This window comes from Mustela nigripes, chromosome 1 (genome assembly GCF_022355385.1).
Source record: "Mustela nigripes isolate SB6536 chromosome 1, MUSNIG.SB6536, whole genome shotgun sequence".
Classification (NCBI taxonomy): domain Eukaryota; kingdom Metazoa; phylum Chordata; class Mammalia; order Carnivora; family Mustelidae; genus Mustela; species Mustela nigripes.
Window position 1 is genome coordinate 167,660,850 of NC_081557.1, and position 20,908 is coordinate 167,681,757.

The window sequence follows — 20,908 nt, forward strand, 5'->3', positions numbered from 1 at the left end:
CACTACTTCCTTTTTAAATTTTTCTTTTTCATACAGAGTATCTATAAGGGACTACACTAACAGGGACCTAAAATTAGTTTAATCTCTATAGCTCTTCCTTCTAGAAGCATTGCAGTAACAGCATGGAGCTATATAATACATTCATAAACTATTATAGGGCCATTATTTGGGGGATAAAAAAAGAAATTAGAATCACTTTGTCTAATTGTCTAGATTCAAAAATGGGTTTGTTTTTTTTTTAAGGAAAAAAAAAGTGTGACAAAACTCAACGAGTAGGATTACCCCCATAGGAATGCAAATCCCAAAATATTCTTCACAAATTGAACTCTGGCAACTTCTGATACATATTTCTCAAGGTATCAAGGTATCAATACTGTCACTTATATTTTCCCTGATCTTTCTTTTTCACTACTGATAATCTGGGTCATTCTATGGCTGCTAATTATTTATATTTTTCTCAAAGAAGATTTACCTTTTAGGTCACAGGAGAACTTACATGAATTCAACCTGAAATACACAATGAGAGTCACAGGCAGCTTTGCTGGGTCTTTGCAAGGGTATGAGGTTTCCACCAAACTGTAGAGGGATACACACTATTTGCTCTTTGTCATGGGACACTCAATGAATGACGACATTGGTATGCCTATTAACTATTAATATTCACATATTAAGTTACATCAGTGATTTTTAAACAGAATTGTACATCTGATTGTCCATGAATCTTTTTAAAAAATACTGGTACCTCATCCCCATACCAGACCTCATTAATCAGAATCTCCAAAAGACTCAGGGAATAGAAGAGTGGAAACTATTTATGCATATTTTTCAAGTGCCTCGTAGGTGATTCTGATTCATTTTCCCAATGGAAAGATTCGGTGCTAGCTATCGCATGCGGAGTATTTTATCCCCAAAGACCCATGTCTTAGCAACAATTTCAGTAGGTGGCGCTCTTTCCACCTGCCAGCTTCCCTGTTTGGCGGGAATGAATTCAAAGTCATTCCAGGAAGTTAGGAGCAGATCAAGGACGCAATTCCTTTTTACCACACCAATATTAAAAGCAGATAGCAGAACTTATCTTTCCAATTTGTTAGTGAGGTAAGACATATGTTAAAGTGGTGTTGGGGGGATGAGTAGACAAGACTGTGCCATCACTTTTATCACACAAATGTAATCACCGTTCCAAGAGTTCAAGCATGCCAACTTCCTAACATGAAATGGAAACTAAAGAAACAGAGGAGAGAGTAAATGATGAGAAAAGCCTGAGTAGAGCTTTAGACAAGTGAGATTTAAATATATGGAGATGGGGGAATACTGATGTTATTGCTAAAAACTACTGTGTGAATAACTTATGGTGTAAATATCAGTATCTCTATGAGCTAAAATGGGGAGACAGTACAGTGTAGTTTGCAAGGACATGAGCTTTAGAACCAGACGAACCTAGATTTATACCTTGGTTCCAGCCCCTTTAATACCTAATCTCAACCAAATTACTCAATCCTTCATTCTCAATAAAATGATACCTACCTTATTTGGTTTTAATAAGCATTAAATTAAGTGATAATAAATGTAAAACAATGATCCACGTGCTTGGTGCGTGGCCAGTATTTACCCGATGACGTTACCTTTGGAGTATTAAAAATGAGTAAATATAAATGCTGAGTTTTTTTCCCCTAAGTAACAAAAAATAATGGAAAATTATTGTGAGTTTTGAAGGGAGGATTCCTCTATCAGTCAGTACTATTAATAGTAAGAACAATTTAGAGGAAGTTGAACAGGAAAAGATAGAAGGCTAGTTTTGGTGTAATGAGTAAGGCCTGAACTTGAATTCACAAAGCTTGAGTTGGTGAGGTGCTTATTCCTCTATGAACAGGCTGTCTGATCTTGAGAAAGTCACTTAAACTCATTTTTCATATTTATAAGATAGGAATTAAATTCAATACCAATTTGAATATGGCATATGATTTGAATATTAAACATAATAGTACAACTTTACCAAAGAAACCAATAGTGTACAAAATGCTTTGAAATCTGTAAAATCATATATAAATACAAAGGGTGTTGTTAGGGTAATTACCGATAGTTAAAACTTATTCATTATTGAAATTCATCATTAAAGTTGAAAGATTATTCTCTCAAAAAAGTAGAGCTATTGAGTTACCAAATTTGGATGAAATTTGTTTTTAATTTTTTTTTAATTTTTATTTATTTGACAGGGAGAGAGATCACAAGTAGACAGAGAGGCAGGCAGAGAGAAGGGGGAAGCAGACCCCCTGCTGAGCAGAGAGCCCAATGTGGGGCTCGATCCCAGGACCCTGAGATCATGACCTGAGCTGAAGGCAGAGGCTTAACCCACTGAGCCACCCAGGTGCCCCTGGATGAAAATTTTTAAGAAGTAGTTATTAGATTGTGAAATCAGAATTTATGAGGAGAAAAGAGATTGATATTAACAATATATTTGCAATACTTCTGAAAACATTTCTATGGTGTTTATCCCACTAATGATCCTGCTATTCTTTTTTCCATGCCTTTAGCAATACTGGAACAGGATTAGAGTTTTGAGTTTTATCTGACATTTTGCTTGGTAACTGTTATATCAGTATACACATTGGCTATCACCTGACTCGAGTAATTTAGGATTATATCATTTGTATCTGTTCCTTAGAAATTTCCAAATTGGAGAAACAGAAATTAGCCATATGAAATAAGGTCAGAAAAAAATAGAAATCATGTTAATAAAATAGACTTTTTATTATTATATTTTGATCTATGTATTATTATATTATGGTCCCTGGCTTTAGACAATAATGGGTTTTGTTAATAATAACACTTATATCAATAAGTTAGTGTTATGTCTAAATGTTTCATTTATCAGAAACTTTTAATATTTGTGTTCTACCTGTGTTAAACATATACCTTGGTAGGGTATGCGGTAATGTCACCAGACAAGAGAAACAAGAAAGTCCCTTCACAGCAATGACTGCTGTGCTGTTTGAAGGTCAATTGTCTTTCAAGCATGCAGAGAATCTTTATCATGTCATATTTCAGAAATATGTTTTTGGAGATGGGAAACAACAGGCCATGACTTAATGTTTTTGTTGAACCACTATAATTCTTCCAAAGCATTAAATACGTATCACAACAATTTCTCTCTGTTAAATAAAATATCAAGTCCTTAAAGGAAATTTCCTATTTTGCAGGTAGAGAGGAAATTAAGAATGCACCTTTTTTGTAGTTGTTTTTGGTTTGGTTTGGTTTGGTTAGTATACTGTAAGAAATTTGCATTGTAAAGCAAGCTGCTGTTGTCAGCTCTTTAATGTACTGAGCAGTCAGGAAGCTGCCTCCACCCTAAGAGGCTTAGAGACTGAGCAACTGAGTTAGACAGCAGGTGCCCAGGCCAATCAAGTCAATTTTCTAATGCAAAGTGCATGTTGTGGAACTTGTTCTATTAGTTTTTGTTTTTTTTTCTCTCTCATAAGGAAGCAAGAATTTTTCTCTGTGGATGCAGTGCTATTTCTATTTTGAGAAAAAAATAGTAAGGAATTTGATAACAATTGACTGGTGTTAAAACAACAAATTACCTTTTAAAAATAGATTATCCACACCTATAGGAAGAATCTCAAGAAGGCACACAGTTAATTAAAGCTGGTTCTGAATTACACATGCAAATATGCACTACTGTCCAGTAAATAACTGGTTGTGTGCACAAAACTTTTCTTTCCCAGAAGTAGCAACCAAGCAAGAATTTTTTAATCAACAATATCAAATCTCATTAACATATTTTAGTTGGAGATCTTCAGAATTTTATTTCCTTTTGCTATTGAAAAGTCACAGTAGCTAAGAGGAATTAATGTATGTTCTTTTAAATTCACGAATGTTGCAGTAGTTAAGGGTGGGGTGAGGGTACACAGAAATAAGTTGGCAAGAAAAGGTCCAGGGCCTATTACAAAACCAACTGCAAGCCAAGTATGATTCCAGATAGACAAGAACCACCTGTTACAACAGAGGGAGAGGTTTAGAAGATGAAATGAGAAGGGGGTGACCTTAAAGATCATTTTCCCAATTGTAATACAAACAACTAAGGGGACATGCAGATATTTATATCAAACACATGTGAATAAAATATTTGCCACACATTATTCAATATTAGAAGGCATATAATCACTTATGTATTTCTAGTTAATCAAGAGAAACTTCTGGACGCAGATGGTTTATTACTGGTAATAGTAATAACTATCTGGGCATTTACCTAGCGCCCTATTGAATCCTCACAACAACCCTTTTGTTTCAAAGGGTGTTTAACACATGAGGAGACTGATACACAGAGTTCAGTAACATGCTCAAGGCCACACACTTAGTAAGGGATGGAGTCAGGATGCAATCATATCTAACTCCAAAGCCCATGCGTTCAACAATTCTGCTGTACTGTGTACTGCATAAATACATGTTGTAATCTTTGGAAAAGACTGGACTGGACCAAAAAAAAAAAAAAAATAGAAGGGACCTCCCAAACAGCTTAAAGTCCACTGACAATTGCCAAGAACTCAAGGACACATTATTGTACAACCGGAAAAGACAGAAATTCAATGTCACAAGAAATGCTTAAGGAAAAATGAATGATTTTGCTTGGCCCTTGCAACATGAGAAACCTGAATGAACTCTGCCTCAGAATGTAATATACAATGTATCATTAGAACATACTCTAAACGTTCTTCTTAGTAACAATGCGACACATAGAAAGAGTTCCCTTTTTAACTCTTTTCCAATTTCATAAAATTAGGAAAACTTTCCACCTCTAAAGCAATTACCCCCCCAACACACACACACACACACACACACACACACACACACAAACAAAAAGGAAAAGAAAAGAAGCTCTATAAAATAACTTGCGTTGACCTAAAAGTATTGTGACCACAATGCAGTGATCCTATCAAAGTGCCCGAAATATCTATTTAAAAGATGTGAGTATGGGAAAATTTCTTGTAGAGGGCGAATCTCAACAACTACTGATGTAATGATTCATATGAACTTTGTTCTTAATTATCTTCAAATAAAAATTTTATGATCAGAAAGGGGGCGTTAAAAGGAGAATTAAAGTTAGTCGGCAATAGGAAAAACAATCTGTCAATGGAAGGACGTAGGCATAGAATTCAGAACGTCAGGAAATACCCTATGTCCGTCACTCAGAATTTAGTTCTTTGTGGGTCGATTACTTCATTACTTAATTATCCGTACGGGTAGAAATTTTTTTCCAAAATAGAGGCTTTTACTGGAGAAAACGTGGGCATTTGAAAGCGCAGGTGTATTTCTTACAACCGAGTTGAGCGAGAAGCAGAGCCACTGGTGAGAAATTCATCTTGGATGTGTAAGGCTCCCTCTACTTCCCAGCCCACGTGGCAAAAGTAAACAGAAGGTGGGCCGGGGCGGGGTGAAGCAGGACTCGGTCAATTCCCTAATTTGTCGAGTCTTTAAAACTACAGGCCCCTAAAGCACTAAGGGCATGCCCTTGACGAAACTGGGGAGCGCTTCTGTAGAGGGAGATTAAAGCGACGGTGTAGAAGATGCCAACGCGGGGGCCAGACAGGTAGAGGATGCACCTACCTACTGGGCTGGAGGTGCTGGCCTTCGCGCGCGGACGTGGGTGCGCGCGTGGCGTGTGCGGAGATACGTGCAAGGAGGCGGGAGTGCAGACTAGTGCGAGGTGGCAGCGCGTAGGAGTGAGGAGCGCGCACATACCTCCAAGTGGGTGGTGGAGTGGTGCACTAACAAAAAGTTTAAAAGGTTAATCTAGGGTCTCCATCCTTGTGCCAGGCACCCACGCCACCTCCCCGCTGCGCGCCTGCCCGGTGCCTTCATCCGGCTGGCTACCCGTCCGAGGGGTTCCGGGGTGCCCCGAGTCTGGCTGCTGCGCCCGGGGGCTGGACCCTCCCCTGCGCTCGCCCCCGCCCCGTGCTCATCCCGGCGCACAGCTCCCCAGGCTCCACCGCAGGGCGCCAGGGCAGCCCCGGCCTCGACTGCGCACCCCATTGTACGGCCCCCAGGTGCCGCCGGCCTTTGTGCAGGAAGCCCCGGGCGGGGGGCTGATTCCCTGGGAGCCGGGGCTGAGGGCCCCGGGGCGGCGACGGAGGCCGGGGCGGAGGAGGAGGAGGAGGAGGAGGAGGAGGAGGCGGCCAGTGGAGGAGGAGGCGAGCCGGGCGGAGGAGGAGGAGGCCGGGCGGAGGAGGAGAGCCGGCAGCAGCAGCGGCTGCAGCGAGAGCTCGGGCGGCCGCCGCCGCCTCCTCGCGAGCGCCGCGCGCCCAGGCCCGGCTCGCATGCGAGTCACGTCCGCCCCCTCGGCGAGGCCGCCCCGAGACGCCGGCCCCGCCGAGTGATGAGAACAGACGTCAAACTGCCTTATGAATATTGATGCGGAGGCTAGGCTGCTTTCGTAGAGAAGCAGAAGGAAGCAAGATGGCTGCCCTTTAGGATTTGTTAGAAAGGAGACCCGACTGCAACTGCTGGATTGCTGCAAGGCTGAGGGACGAGAACGAGGTCAGAGCGCTTCTCTTATGCCGCGAAACTCTCCCTTTCCTCTCCCCCTTGCTTTCTCTCGGGCTTCCAGGGACTGGGGAGCAAACCCTGCAGTGTCACCCGCAAATACCAAGAGGGAAGAGGGAAGCTTCACAAATTACTGGAGCCTCTTCAACATGGCTGACAAATATAGTTTTAATTTCCCCCCCCTTTAAACCTGTAGTTCTGTGTTCCCTCCTCTCTCCTGCTAATGCTCCTCTCCTCACCCAGAAAACTTACCTTTGTGACTCCGACCAGCCGGTTTCCCGGCCTTTTATCCTCAGGAAAAGTGATTTTTCTTTGCTTTCCTTTCTCAAATAGTTCAGCTTTGGGGGTCACTACTTTTCCCTTGAATCCTTCCCGACCCCCTTTCCTTCTTGTAAGTCAGACCAGTCTCTCGTTTCACCTAGCCCACCCCGGAAAGAACTCTGACGGAGTGTTTTCGACCCTTTTATCTGTTGTAGGGTCTGGGTCTGGGTTTGCGTTCGCGTCCGCCCCTCTCCAGCCCGGTGTCCGCTTTTGGGGGGGCGAACTAAGCGAATGTCACGGGGAGTAGAACTGTAGTACACTAAGTGGGGTTTGGGGTCCCCCCCCCAAGTCTGCGCGTTTTGCTAGTGGTGCTGAGTGAGAGAGAATAGTTTCTCTGGTCCCCCCAACAAGACCAGATCCCACTTTTCTCAAGGTACATCAGCTCTGCGATGGGCTGTGCCTGCCAGTCTGCGGAGTGGGTGTAAGAGAATTTGTGGGCAAATCTGTGCCCTGGCTTTGTGCTTCTCCCGAATCAGCTTCGTTTGGTTCCCCGGTAAGTGACAGGCAGACACAAAGGCAGGCGCAGGCCGGGGGGGAGGGGGCGGGCGGGCGGGAGGAGGGGGGGCAGAGTTGAGAGTTGGAAGACTGCAAGGTCAGGGGCGCCGAAAGAAATGAAACCCAGTCCCAGCAAAGAAGCGGAGAAGTAGGGAGCCAATTTCTAACAGTCCCATCCCCATTTTTCTCTCGGCTTGGTTGCTCGCTTTTCGTCTTTTATTTATCTGCCTTTCTCTCCGTGTCTCTTTTTTTCCTCCTTCTACACACACACACTCTCTCTCTCTCCCCCCCTCCCTCCCTCCCTTCCTCCCTCTCCAGTCTTGCCGAATCTTTTCGCTGGGGCTGCTTGTCTCGTGTTATTAAGCTGAGTTTCTATGGAGAGTTTTCTACCTATGACACAATAAAGTATGGCCTGGGTAGAGTCCTGGGAAGGTCGAATATGAAATATAAGTGTTATTTACTGGCTATTGCCTTCATGACAGACTTTTAATTGCATTGAGTGATCCCCCCCCCCCCCATCCCACCACCTTCATCTAGTGTTTAGGAATTGAAAGAAGGGTTATTTTCCAGTTGTTTGCTGAAAGTTTACTGAAATATTTTTTTACATCTTCTTGTGTACGGAATAAGTTACATCCACGAATTTAAAATCTGAAGTCTAATAATGTGCTTTCACCTCTCCAGTAAGGAATAATAATGGCAAATCCAAATAAAAAAATATTCATCAACAAATGATCCAGCATGAGAGGAAGATTGTTTCTTAGGAAAAGTTGGGATGTAAAGAGAAAAGATGTTGCTTTGCTTTGCTTTGCTTTGCTTTGGTTTAAGACTGTGGGTATTGTTGCCTGGTTAATGAAATAATTATATTTGCATTTTAATGGAAAGTTGAAATGCTGGAGGAGAATTATATTCTTTTACATGTTTGTATGCATGTCTGATTATAAGTTTGAGGAAGAATATAAATTTCAACACAACGTTGGGTTTTTTTTTTTAATGTTATTAAGCAGAGAACTGTTAGGAAAGGACTAAAAAGTCAAACTTAAGTTTAGAAAGCATGTATATGATTAAAAGATGGGTAGAAGGAAGAGCACATTAATTGACATTACTCCGTAAATCAGATTTCCAAAACCATTCGTCCTCAGTAGTTCACTTTGTAACTCTTTATATTTTGATCTCTGAAAAAGTAATTAAGTTTAATTGTTGATACTGATGGTTATTTCACATGAGTACAAGGGAGTAATATTACTGATCTGGTGTAGAAACAGCTCGTTTGGTTAGTTCTTATTTGTCCTAAAATAATAAGGAAAATAGGAGTTTAGCATAAATGCTTACTAGTCATTGAGAAAACTATGATTAATTGCAGTAATTCAGAGTTAAATAATTCCTTTTGCTAACAGACTAATATGTAACTGCTTTTTTGGGACTTTTCAAATGTTGTGGTTTATGCTTTCTTCAAATTATTAAACTAATTATAGATGTAGTATTTTCCATTCATATTGGTAAATAAGAATACCGCACTGGTTAATAATATTTATTGTGACCATGATGACTTGTTCTTTCCTATCAAATTTAGACTCTGTAATTTTATGTATCCTATTTGTATGCTGAAAATAGCTGTTACTATTTTAGGGGCTTTAATGATTATAAGGAGGAGATGCACATTATTCACCAATTTCAATATAAGTACCACTTTCTCCTTTATTATAAAAGAAATTATTTGGATTAATATAGAATAGTTGACTATAGCAGACACAGTGTCCATTCTTCATTTATTATGTCTTATAGCATCACCAGGATATTCTCAGAATTTCATGGGATAGAACAGTCTTGAGCAATTAGATTTTATGGAAGTGATAGTAGATAATAACAAGATAGATCTTCTTAAACTGCAATATTATTTTGCTTATTTTCTTATTGAACTAATAGTTAAAGAGAAGTTAACTTGGAATGAAGAGAGTTCCTTGTTTTGTTTAAATTCACAGATTTACTAACTATGGCTTTAATTATCTCTGGCATTATGCTGGTCCATGCAAGGAGTCAAGGGCATTGGTATGATTTTGATGCAGTGACACATGAAGGTAGACATTGGCAGGCCAACATCACTTTCAGAACAAGTGAAATGCACCTGCCAAGGAGTTATTTATGAGAGACTTCCAAAGTCCTGTTTAGGCACTGGACTTGTATTAGGTAACAAAAACTGGAGTTAATGTTTTGGTTTCACTTGCTGAAGTTATAATTTCTCTATCAATTCCTCCAAGGCTCCACCCACACACAATGTTGTAAGCCATTGTCACTACTGAAATGCATTTCCTTATTTGCTGATCTCAGTAAGAAACCTTTCTTATAATTCACAGACACACCTGGCAGAAACCCTCTTTTCCATTATGTCCCAGATCCAAGTTGGTAAATTCTTATGAATTCTTTGAAATTATCTTTAAATGTCATCAAAAGCTATGGATGTTTGACATGTTAGAATATGTAATACTTAGATTAAACCTGCTTTTTTGTACTGTAATTCCTTCTTCAATAAGTTCAGTTGTCGTTGCTTAATGGAATTTAATAATCTTACCTAGCCATCTCAAATTACTGGCAGGAGCCTTCTTTGTTTTATGAACAAGCATATAGACAAGTTAAAACTTTGGAGCAGCTGTCAGTGTTGGTTCATCAAAATAACATTTTCCTCAACTATTATGCCACCATTGCACACTAGTTCTTAAGCGTAGTAATGGCACCAAAGCCAGTAGCAGGAAAATATTTTACAAGCCAACTTTACAATTGGAGCCTTAACTGTGGGAGAGTCGGTTTGCCAAGTAGAACTGGTGGTTATCTTGGAAATAGTGCTGAAGAACACAACCACAAATGATTTTGCCAAATATACAGTATTTACTTGGTCTAGAGCTCTAGTTTCTATTTTGATGCACTGCCAAAACTCAGGGAATAACTGTGACATTATTTAAGGAGGTTATATAGTACATCTGTATACCTTGGTGTATAGTACAAAATACATATGCATTGGTACACAGTGGGAAAGAAGAGTTCCACAAGAGGAGAGGGTAAAGTGAGAGCCCTTGAATCACTGTGACTGCAAGCCAAAGAGTCTTAAGTATCTGTTTCCAGCATTATTCTGATCCTCGATTGTACATCGCAGAAAATCCCTAACTTAAGAAAGATACATAATCTTTTCCCAATGAAATAGATTTTGGTAGTCCTTTCCAAAATAGTAAATTCTATCAGCTTTGATTTATGCTTTCTCCACTTGTCATGAAATGTGGTTAAATGTGCCAGGATTCAAGAAGTAGAAATAGATAGTAGGTAAATTTTCAATATTTTTTGTAAAAACAAACTCAATGATAATGTCTACATACCTGAAGCTTTAAGAATTTGGAACTCAATATTTTATATTTACTCAGGGCTGTTACTCAGACTGGCTTGAAATCAAGTGCCAAATAATCTGAGATTTAAAATTAAGAGATGAATAAATTAGGGTGAAGTGTTTTTGGAGGACAGGTTAGGACATAAAATGAACTGGTTGCTTCACTAAAAATACTATTTCTTTTAAATTGAATTTATGTCACTTGGAAGAGAGGCACTGATTTCTACATCTGTTTATTCCATAGTATAACCTAGGGTGTTCTACTCAGTCAATATGTAATGAAGGGAGTACCAGCTTCCAGTTATGAGTTATAAGTTCTGGAATGTGATGTGTAGCTCAGTGACTATCATTAACAATACTGTGCTGTATATTTGAAAGTTGCCAAGAGTATATCTTCAAAGTTCCCACCGCACACACGCAAACTTTGTAAGTATGTGAAGTGATGGATATAACTGACTTATTGTGGTAGTCACTTGCCAGTATATACATATATCAAATCATTACGTTGTACATGTTAAACTTACATAATGTTAAATGTCAGTTATGTCTCAAAAGCTGAGAAAAAATAATGAGTGACCTAGAACTGGAAAAAAATAATGTCATTAAATTAGAAAATATATAATGTAATCTCAGTACTGGTGATGATGGTAGTAATGACAGTGGTTTTTCCTTACATGTAACTTCTACAAGCCATCCACTGTAAACATACAGCTTAAGAATCTTTAGTAAATTTACACAGACATCACTTATTTTTTATTGAAATTTCTTTTAAGATATTTATAGATTCAGATGCAGGTGTATGAAATAATAACAACTGGGCATGTACCTTTTGCCCAATTTCTTCCACTGATAATTTTTGGCAAAATTATAATATCACAACCAGGATACTGACATGGATATAGTCTACCAGTCTTACTCGGATACCTCCAGTTCGACTTGTACGTTTGTGTACTATATATTCAGGTCCATACCATTTTATTACCTTATCAGATATCTTTAAATCTTTTTTTCTGAAAGGAGTAAAGTTTAACTCAGTTCTCCTTCATCAGTCATATGATTGTACTGCCATTCCTTATCAAAATTTGCATCAGAATATAGGTTTTTGTTTACTTAAAAGTGTTTTTGCATAAAATGACCTTAGCGTTCAAAATCTTTTCAGTTGTTTTAATAGCTTACTACATTGTAACTTAGGTCATTTAATTCTCTTCATGACTCTAGAGATAGGTATTATCCTCATCTCAGGTAAGCTAACTGAAGCAAAATGAGGTTGAATAACCAAATTCATACAGCCAGTACATGGTTTGGCTAAGTATTGAATTAGGCAGTCTGTCTCTAGATCCCAGCCCTTTAACCACTATGCTCTGCTGCCTCATTACTATTAATAAAAAAGTAAAGCTGTAGTGTAGAGAATGTAGGGAAAGTACTAAGAGGAGACTTATGGTTCACGCAATTGTCTACATATAAATGGTACCCAAATATTCATAGCATGTTATTTATAATTGTCCAAAAATTGGAACAACCCCAGTGTCTATCAACTCATAAGTGTATGAACTATGGTATATCCATACAATGGAATATTATTCAGCAACAAAGAGGAATGTAGGACTGATCCTTGCTGCATCATAGAGGAACTTGGAAAGAAGTAAATAACAAAAGGTCACATATGATGGTATTTCATTTACATGAACTCCCCAGAATAGGCAAATCTAAAAAGGCAGAGAGTAAATTACCTATTGCTGGGGGCTGGTTGGGGATGGAGAGAGAAGAAGGGGGACAGAGTGTTAATAGATATGAGGTCTCTTTTGGAGCCTAAAAATGTTCTGTAGTTAGCAATGTTTGCACAGCTCTAAAAAAGTATCCAATTGTATACTTCAAGAAGGTGAATTTTTTTTTTATTATATGTGAATTATATCCTAAATAAAGTTATAAAAAATGCATACAACTGACAAGGTATTTGGCATTCGGAAAGTAATTCATGTCTCATGCAAAGAAATATAGAGTGCTGTTTGAATTGAATTGTAAGGGACTATGCATACCTTTCTAGAAACATGGCACCAGTGAGTTTTTTATGATACGTCCCTATGAAATTAGGATCTTTAGCTTTAGACACACAGGATGAATTACTTGGGGTTGGTTTTATTTTAATTTCTAACTTAATGTAATTCTAGATACCAGACATTCTTCTTGTTGAGCAATGCTTCTCTCCCTCTTTATTCTGATGAGAATGTTGAATTGGTGCCAATTGGATTCCATAGTTTGGAACTATGACTATAACAAGGGTGGGGGAAATTCAATGATCTGCAAGCTTTCAGCTATAATAATGTATACATGTTATTGTACTCAATAAGGAAATGGCCTTGGCTTCGTATAATTGCTGTAATCTTTATTTTTTCAAGGAAAAACTATAGAAGTGACCAGAAATTCCACTTTTTAAGAATATGATTTTAGGACTTACCTGTAGGTTTGTAATGACATTCACATTAGAATCTTTATCCAGTCAAGCTGATGGAGCATTTGTTATAGAAAGCAGTAAGGTAGAATATAGGTCTGGTCCTCCATATAGGAAAAATGCATAGCTTCCTTGTTTTTACCCTCTCTTGTTTCTCTTAATAGTTTGTGAACTACCTCAATTCAAAATAGGTTTTTATGGTAGTATCGCCATAATATTCAAAAGTTGTTCACTGGGTTCCAGTGTGCTCTTCCATCTTTGCCTTTTATTTATCTTTTTTAAGATTTTTATTTATTTATTTGACAAGAGAGAGACACAGCAAGAGAACACAAGTAGGGGGAGTAGAAGAGGGAGAAGCAGGGAGCCAGATGCAGGGCTCATGGGGCTCAATTCCAAGACCCTGGGATCTTGACCTGAGGCCGAAGGCAGATGCTTAAGGACTGAGCCACTCAGGCACCCCCCCCCCATCTTTGCTTTTTAAATATACGTGCAAAAATCTTAAATTTTCAAGTTTATTAAAAATATGAGATGAGATATTTTGTTTTTATTTTTTAGCTTTGCTTTATTTTTTTTTTTTTTTTAAGATTTGATTTATTTCTTTGGCAGAGACAGATCACAAGTAGGCAGAGAGGCAGGCAGAGAGAGGAGGAAGCAGGCTCCCTGCCAAGCAGAGAGCCTGATGCGGGGCTCGATCCCAGGACCCTGAGATCATGACCTGAGCCGAAGGCAGAGGCTTAACCCACTGAGCCACCCAGGTGCCCCTAGCCTTGCTTTTTGTAAATGATTTTTTATGGAAGATGCCCTATATTCTGAAGTAAAACATAGAGCTGTGAATTTTTGCTGATGGACTGCTGTCTTCTGGGAACAGAATAGTCTATGGTCAGGCACGGATATAGCAGATCTCCCATTATTAAGTCATGCCATACACACACAGTATTGGTAATTTTCATTTGCTGCTTTTACAATTTTGAGATTTGTTTTGGTTTCTTCTATGAATGCTGCAAAGTAATGAGAATTTTAATTACTATTGTCATACCTCATTAGCCATCGCTAAAACCTGTCTTTTCAAGTTGCTTGATTTTTTGATAGAGTTTTAAACTAGTTTCTATGTCCAGATTATTCTGTAATGAAAACTATTCACCCACCTTTCAAGATGAATTTTTATTATAGTATTTCTCCTCAAATTAGTATATTTTTTGTCTTCCAATGTAAGAGAAGTAAGGCTTAAATAATGTTAGTGAAACCCAGAGGATAGAACATAATCTGTCTCTGAGTTATTCGTCCTGTTTTTCTTCCCTGTCTACTTTAAGAAACAAGGGCAACCATTAAAAAATACTTTAATTATTAGCTGTGCCGCTTCTAAAGTAAAGTGCCAGAATCTGAAAATAATACAATGACACCACACCCAGATTCCATCCCGAACATACCGCCTTGTTCCTATTAATTTATTTTTTAATCTGTTTGTTCTTTCAGCACTTTATCCATTTTTTGTTTGAAGTCTCTTACTTTGAAGTTGCAGAATTTTCATATTTGCCATTGGCTATAAAGTTCTCTTAGCTCTTTTATAACCTCTCATGATTTTTGAATTAAAAGGATTACTTTTATACACCCTCTAATTAGTTTGGATGATTATTAGCTTTTTGTTTGTTTTACTGCATACATCATAACAGAACAAGAAATCACTTCTGCAAATAAAGTGTCTGGTCATTCATAAAATTAGGATAAGCATCTTAAAAACTGAATCCATTTATTAAAACATTAATTCACTTACATTTATATTTTAATGTACCAAAGAGAATTGGTGAAAGGAAGAATACCTTATATGAATACTTTCAAACATGAAGGAAGAACAAATTTTCCAACATCAAAATAACCATGTAAATTGTTTCAGTAAAAAGAGAAGCAGGTACATTTTAGCAGGAAAGCATATATTTTAAACTTTGTACTCTTGATTTAATCTAGCTTTATTTCAAGATAGCCACCCAAATGGTTGTTGTGTTTTTTTTTTCTCTCTCCTATGAAGTTATAACATATTTAGCTGAAAGTAAGACAAAGTTGTACTTATTTTTGGAATGTCTACTACATCATAACTTGGAGAAAAACATACTTGCAGGAAGCAAAACTAGTAGACATTTTGCTAATGGCTTACCTTTTTAATATCTGTAATTTAATTGTGTTTCTACTGAAAATCAGAATTGGTAAGGACATTTGGTTAACTTTGGGAACTAAATTTTCAACTTGAAAAATTAAATTTCAATTTAAGTTCAATTTGATTTAAAAATTAGATTGAAACTTGTTTGCTCTCAAATGTGATTCTTCAAGTAGGAAATTTTATAGACATCAACTAATTTTAATATATAATTTTAAAAAATTTTACCAAGTGTGTAGAAGATATAGAATATAGCATTTTAAAATCCTTTAAAAAAATCTTGAGAATTCATTGAAATCAGTTTTTTAAATCACTAGTTTAATTTACTACTGACAGTTTTGCAGGGTTTTGTTTTTGTTTTTGTTTTTTTGCATTGCTATAATATGTCATGCTTTAAAGCTGAAGGTTATAGGAAACTTTCCATATTTAAGTATAAAAAACTTGATATTGACATTTTTCTTGAATATTGTAAGGATTCAACCCCTTTAAAAAATGATTTAATTGTTTCATGTTCACAAACCCATTGTAAAAGATACAGTGAATGTAGATGAGAATGAAAATTAAGGAGAGAGGTAAAATACTAAATTGTGTTTCTCTTTACTCAAACATAGCCATTGGATACTTTTTGCTGATAGAGTCATGTTGTAATTTTATTTGAATGTAAATTGTCACTTTGCAAACCACTTGTCTACTTAGAGTATCTCTGTCTAGTAGTTGTGTAACCCTACCGCTCTTAATATTTCAGTTCACACTGAAGTAAGTGAGCAAAGATAAAGGGGAAGTTTTGGGATAAGAGGAGGTAGAAAGTACATTCAGAATGCATTGTTGAGATTTCAAAATTTGCCCCAAACTTAATTAGAAAAGGCAGTTAATTGTGATCTGTCCTCTGGTTAGATGCTGCTTAAAGAAGAAAGGGAATGCAATGGGGATTGGTCATTTCTCCTGTTCTTCGTCATTGATTTTTTGTTGTTGTTGGAGGGGTGCTGGACAGAGGGTAAGGAAAGGAAGACATAAGGAAAATAAATCCCTCTTAGAGTCAGTTTCTTGTTAGGCACATGCTCATTTTTAGGGCCAAAGAAAAAGGAGGTTTTCCTTCAGAGCTTGTCGATGCTTTCTCGGCTTCCGATTACACGTGGTCACATCAACATCTGACACGTGGGTACAGTGCTTGCGTGAGCATGGCAGCACTATTTACAAACACCATCCTAGGATTCCAGAGACTCTTATGTAACAGCTGAGAGAGTGCGGGCTTTGTGTGTCTGTGGGCGGAGGAATCAAACAGTTTAATTCATAGTCAGGGAGCCCTTGTCTGGCTCTGACAGGGTCATGAACCAAAGATCAAGGTGTCTAGGTCAGGATCCACCCAATACGCAGTTTTCCTACCACAGTCTCAAAGGCAGTGCTTTAATACTGGACTAATCTTGTTTTTTTTTTTTTCTTCTTTCAGCAAACAGAACCAGTTATGCCAAACTTTTTTGTGTGTGTGATTTTGGTAAATGTGGGCAGATTGTACCTTGGTTCTACTTGTACTCTGCAGTGCCACTGAGAATAAAGTGTGCTTGCCTGACACTCAGCCTCATTAAGTAATGCCTTTAAAAAAAAAAAAAAAAAAGTGCAAGAGAATTTTTTTTTAAAAGTGCAAGAGAATTCATAATCTGACTTGCGGTATAGACATTCAAACTACAGAACACTCAAGAAAGGGATTAATGGATCGTTCTCCTTATTCCTTCCTGCGCTGACCCCTCTCCTTTCTCTTCTCCCTCCCTTTCAGTTCTTCTTCATCACACCTCCCCCAGCCCTCCTCCACTTCTAACTCTACATCAAGACTTGGGTTATTTTAAAAGAAGAAAAAAAAAGTCTCTATACTTAGGGAATTGCTTTTCCCTTCACAGATAGCTTTTAAGAATTTCCCATTGATGCTTATCAATAAAAAGAAAGTCGAGTTTTTACAAAAGTTAAAGCACACAAATTTAAAGTGTATCTGGCATATGTTTTCCGGTCCTTTCCATCGTAAGTTGTAAGCTGACTGGTTGGAATCTTTAAAATATGAGTGAACTTTGAGGGTTTTGGGTTTTTTTTTTTTTCTTTTGTATTGCATTTAAGGATCATTTTAGATGGATATCACTATTGGTTATCCAAAAATAGAAACAAATAATTGAAATTAGATCATCAAAAAATGAACTCTTAGTTAATACAAAAGTTGGTGTGTTTGAACTCTTCTTTCATAGAATGTTTTCTTTTGTAATTATACTATCTTTCTTTAAAAAATAGCAAAATTAAAATCTTTGAAATGCAGTACAATAAACAAAAGGAATTTGTTTAACTTTTAAAAATAAGAGATCTTTTCTCCAAGAGATAAACCAAGCATCAAAAAACTATTTTGTTTTAAGTACAGTTCGGTATAAGAGAAGTTAAGATCTGAAATAATTTAGAGATTATCTACCAAATTTATTATTTACATATGAGACTTAGAAATTGAGTCTAGCTTTTTAACATCTGAATTTGTTCTCATTTGAAAGAAATTGCCAAAAGAGTGACTCATTTAACCAACACAATGAAATCTAAGAATGGGCATTTTTCATCCCTGTTGCTGAGTGAAGTTCCTTCTGGACTTGAAAAGATATAATTTATTTAGTGTTTATCACTTAAAATATTTTGTACAGTTTTAATACATTGAATTGAGATATAGTAAAAGTAGACTTTGGGCTTTAAAAGATTCTTTTCATTTGCTTGTTTTATTTATTTATTTTTTTTGCTTTTTTATTATTTTGGCCTAAAGATAATATATTCATCTTAGTCACCCTTGGCCTAAATAGTGAAAGTTTGTGTGAAATTACTTATCTGTATTGTTTTCTTTTTCTTTATATATATATATATATATATATATATACATATATATATTTATTTATTGACACAGAGAGAGAGAGAGAGAGCACGAGTAGGCAGAGTGGCAAGGAGAAGAAGAAGGAGGCTCTCCACTGAGCAGGGAGCTCGATGTGGGACTTGATCCTAGTACTCTGGGATCTTGACCTGAGCCGAAGGCAGACGCTTAACCCACTGAGCCACCCAGGTGCCCCCCTCCCCGCTTTTCTAAGAACAGTGCCAATTCAGAACATTCGTGGGCTTTCACAAGAATTATCTTCTCCTGTATTAGAACAAAAATATTTTCTTCTCTTAACTTTGTTGGACTCTAAATCATATGCAATTATAAGCTGGAAGTGGTCATAATTTGATAAAGGCCATAAATTAATGCATTTCTGCTAGGAAAGGGATTTAAATATAACTTTCATTTGATTGTGCTTCAGTTTCACTTAAAGTGGCAAGCATGCAATAAAAATTGATTTATTCAATGGGTGGACTCCCTTCATAAAGAGAAACTTAGTGGCCATTGTCTTAGTATTATAAAATATCAGAATGGTAGACTGAATGTGAAAGATACATGCTAAAAAGCAGTATGAAGTTTGAGTTTATCCCCTTTCAGTTACTGCTGCATTTGAGTGTGTGTGCATCTGTTCACATATGTTTTGGACTCAATATGAGTTAAGTCCTCTTGGCAGAAATGGTTGATTAAACAAACGACAGGAAAAGTTTCTGTTTATGAATATAAAGCGAAAAAATAATTAATGTCATGCATCTTTCCAGATATCATGAAGTTACACAAAATCCTCAAGGTCGTTTGTATCAACTGCTTTTAGATGGTCCTTTTAGAAGATCTCTGAGGAATCAAATAGGAGCTTACCCAGAAACAGCTGGCTTGGTGATGTTAAGATTGGTGCCAGGTATTCCCTCTTGCATAGGAGTTCCTGGCCATCCTGTTGCCTTCCCATGTGGTCAGGCACACATGGCTCTAATGTTTACACACACTGTTCCAGAATTCTGAACACCAGTGATGCAACAATGTGGGTAGAAGGAGAGGTCTGTATCTCATTAATTGTTTAGCGTCCCGGATCACAAATATTGATGCAGGAGAAGAAAGTACTGATTATAATAATGCTTGACTGGGACAGAGGGGGATGCGGTGATGGGGCATGGTAGATGCATAAAGGAAGCTTTCCCCCAGCCCCCCACATTGTTATTTTAAACTGCTGTTACCACTCCAAAGGAGCTTTCTACTTTGAACTTAAAATAGTAGCTTTTAACTGGGACCAGTGACTAAGGGCTTTAGTATCCAAGGACTGAAGGTGATGAAGGTCTTAAGAGTGTCACTCTGTCTCATAACCAGGCTGACTCAGCCTCTTTTAGAAGCTATTGTGGCAACTTAACCATCTCTAGTAACCTTACTGCATACGTGCATGGAAACAGTTGGAGTTAGAGCTATCATTTTCTCATGATTTAAAATTGTTCCTCATGCATTATTTGTTTCATGTTTGAAAATATGCCATTTCTAGTACATATAGAAATGCTTTCCAAAATCACTGAATATGTTTGGGTAGAATTAATTTGCTTAACATTATACTCTTGTTTAAGAGCCTGTATCTGCAAACACATGGGGGGAAACCCCCTTCTTATCTGGTAGAATGATGATAAAGGAAAAGAAAAGATAGGTGATAACTTTGGAAAATATGTAATAACAAAATGGTGGCATTCATTCAACTAAATACCAACATCTACGTTTAACATGGAAATGTGCCTAAAATGGTGAGGGAGAAAACATGTAAATATAAGGAGACTATAAAGAGTTTTTAATGAATAAATGCTCTATCACAAATGATGAACATTTTAAAGATCTGTTTCAGACTCTCTTACTTATAACAAATTGTCAAAGACTTTTTCATCCACCTTCCTTTGAACTTTTAACAGTTTTTTTCTGGACTGTGGGTTTAACTCTGTGTGCATGTATGTGTGCGTTTGAATATGTTTTTATATTTTAGATCTAGCTGTGTAAACTAGAATTGTTTCCAATTGCTTATATGATATTGCAGCCACTTTTACTTCAACATTTCAGTAAATCATTCATCAGATTTGCAAAAATATAGTTCATTTTCAAATACAGAATCATAGGTTGTTGTCAACTGGAAAGGATTTTAGAGGCTCTCCAACCTCTAAATTTCTAAAAAAAAATTTCCTATGGCTGTAGGAAGAGGAAGACATTTGCTTCAAATTATATAATAGATATCTATCATTCTAATAATTGCCAATATTGACTAAGTTCTTACATTGTGTTAAGCACCATGCTGGATGCTTTACAGAGATTATCTTGTTTTAGTCTCATGTCACCTCTTTTGTTTGTTTGTCTGTGGCATATATCCCCATTTTATTGAGGAAAAGATAGGTCATAGAGTTTTTAACTTTAACATTACTGCTGTTCTTTTAGAAATATAATTTCTTCCTCTTTGTTGTTCCCACTGGTGTGACCTTCCTTTCCATCATTTCCTGATTTTTCCTGCTTTTCACCATATTTTCCCCCCAAAGGAATCTACACTGTCTTTTTATTTCTAATGGATCACAATGAACTCTTAAACAGCTGGCTGCCATTAAACAGTCTGGCCTTTTGGGTCAGGAAGATCTAGTGTTGAATCCTAAGTTTCCTTCTTAAAAACTGTGTATGTTTTCATTCAACATAGTAATTTTAGCCTCTCTGAATCTG

The 20,908-nt window shown here is 37.3% G+C and overlaps 1 protein-coding gene across 1 annotated transcript in view; it reads left to right on the forward strand.

The window, feature by feature from the left end:
* The first annotated feature begins 6,272 nt into the window (after positions 1 to 6,272).
* The window catches only part of TET2 (tet methylcytosine dioxygenase 2), a 133,042-nt gene continuing 118,406 nt past the window's right edge, over positions 6,273 to 20,908 (forward strand). Inside the window, exon 1 of the mRNA XM_059376814.1 lies at positions 6,273 to 6,531. The gene's annotated coding sequence lies outside the window, so the exon portion shown is untranslated. The remainder of the gene's footprint in view (positions 6,532 to 20,908) is intronic.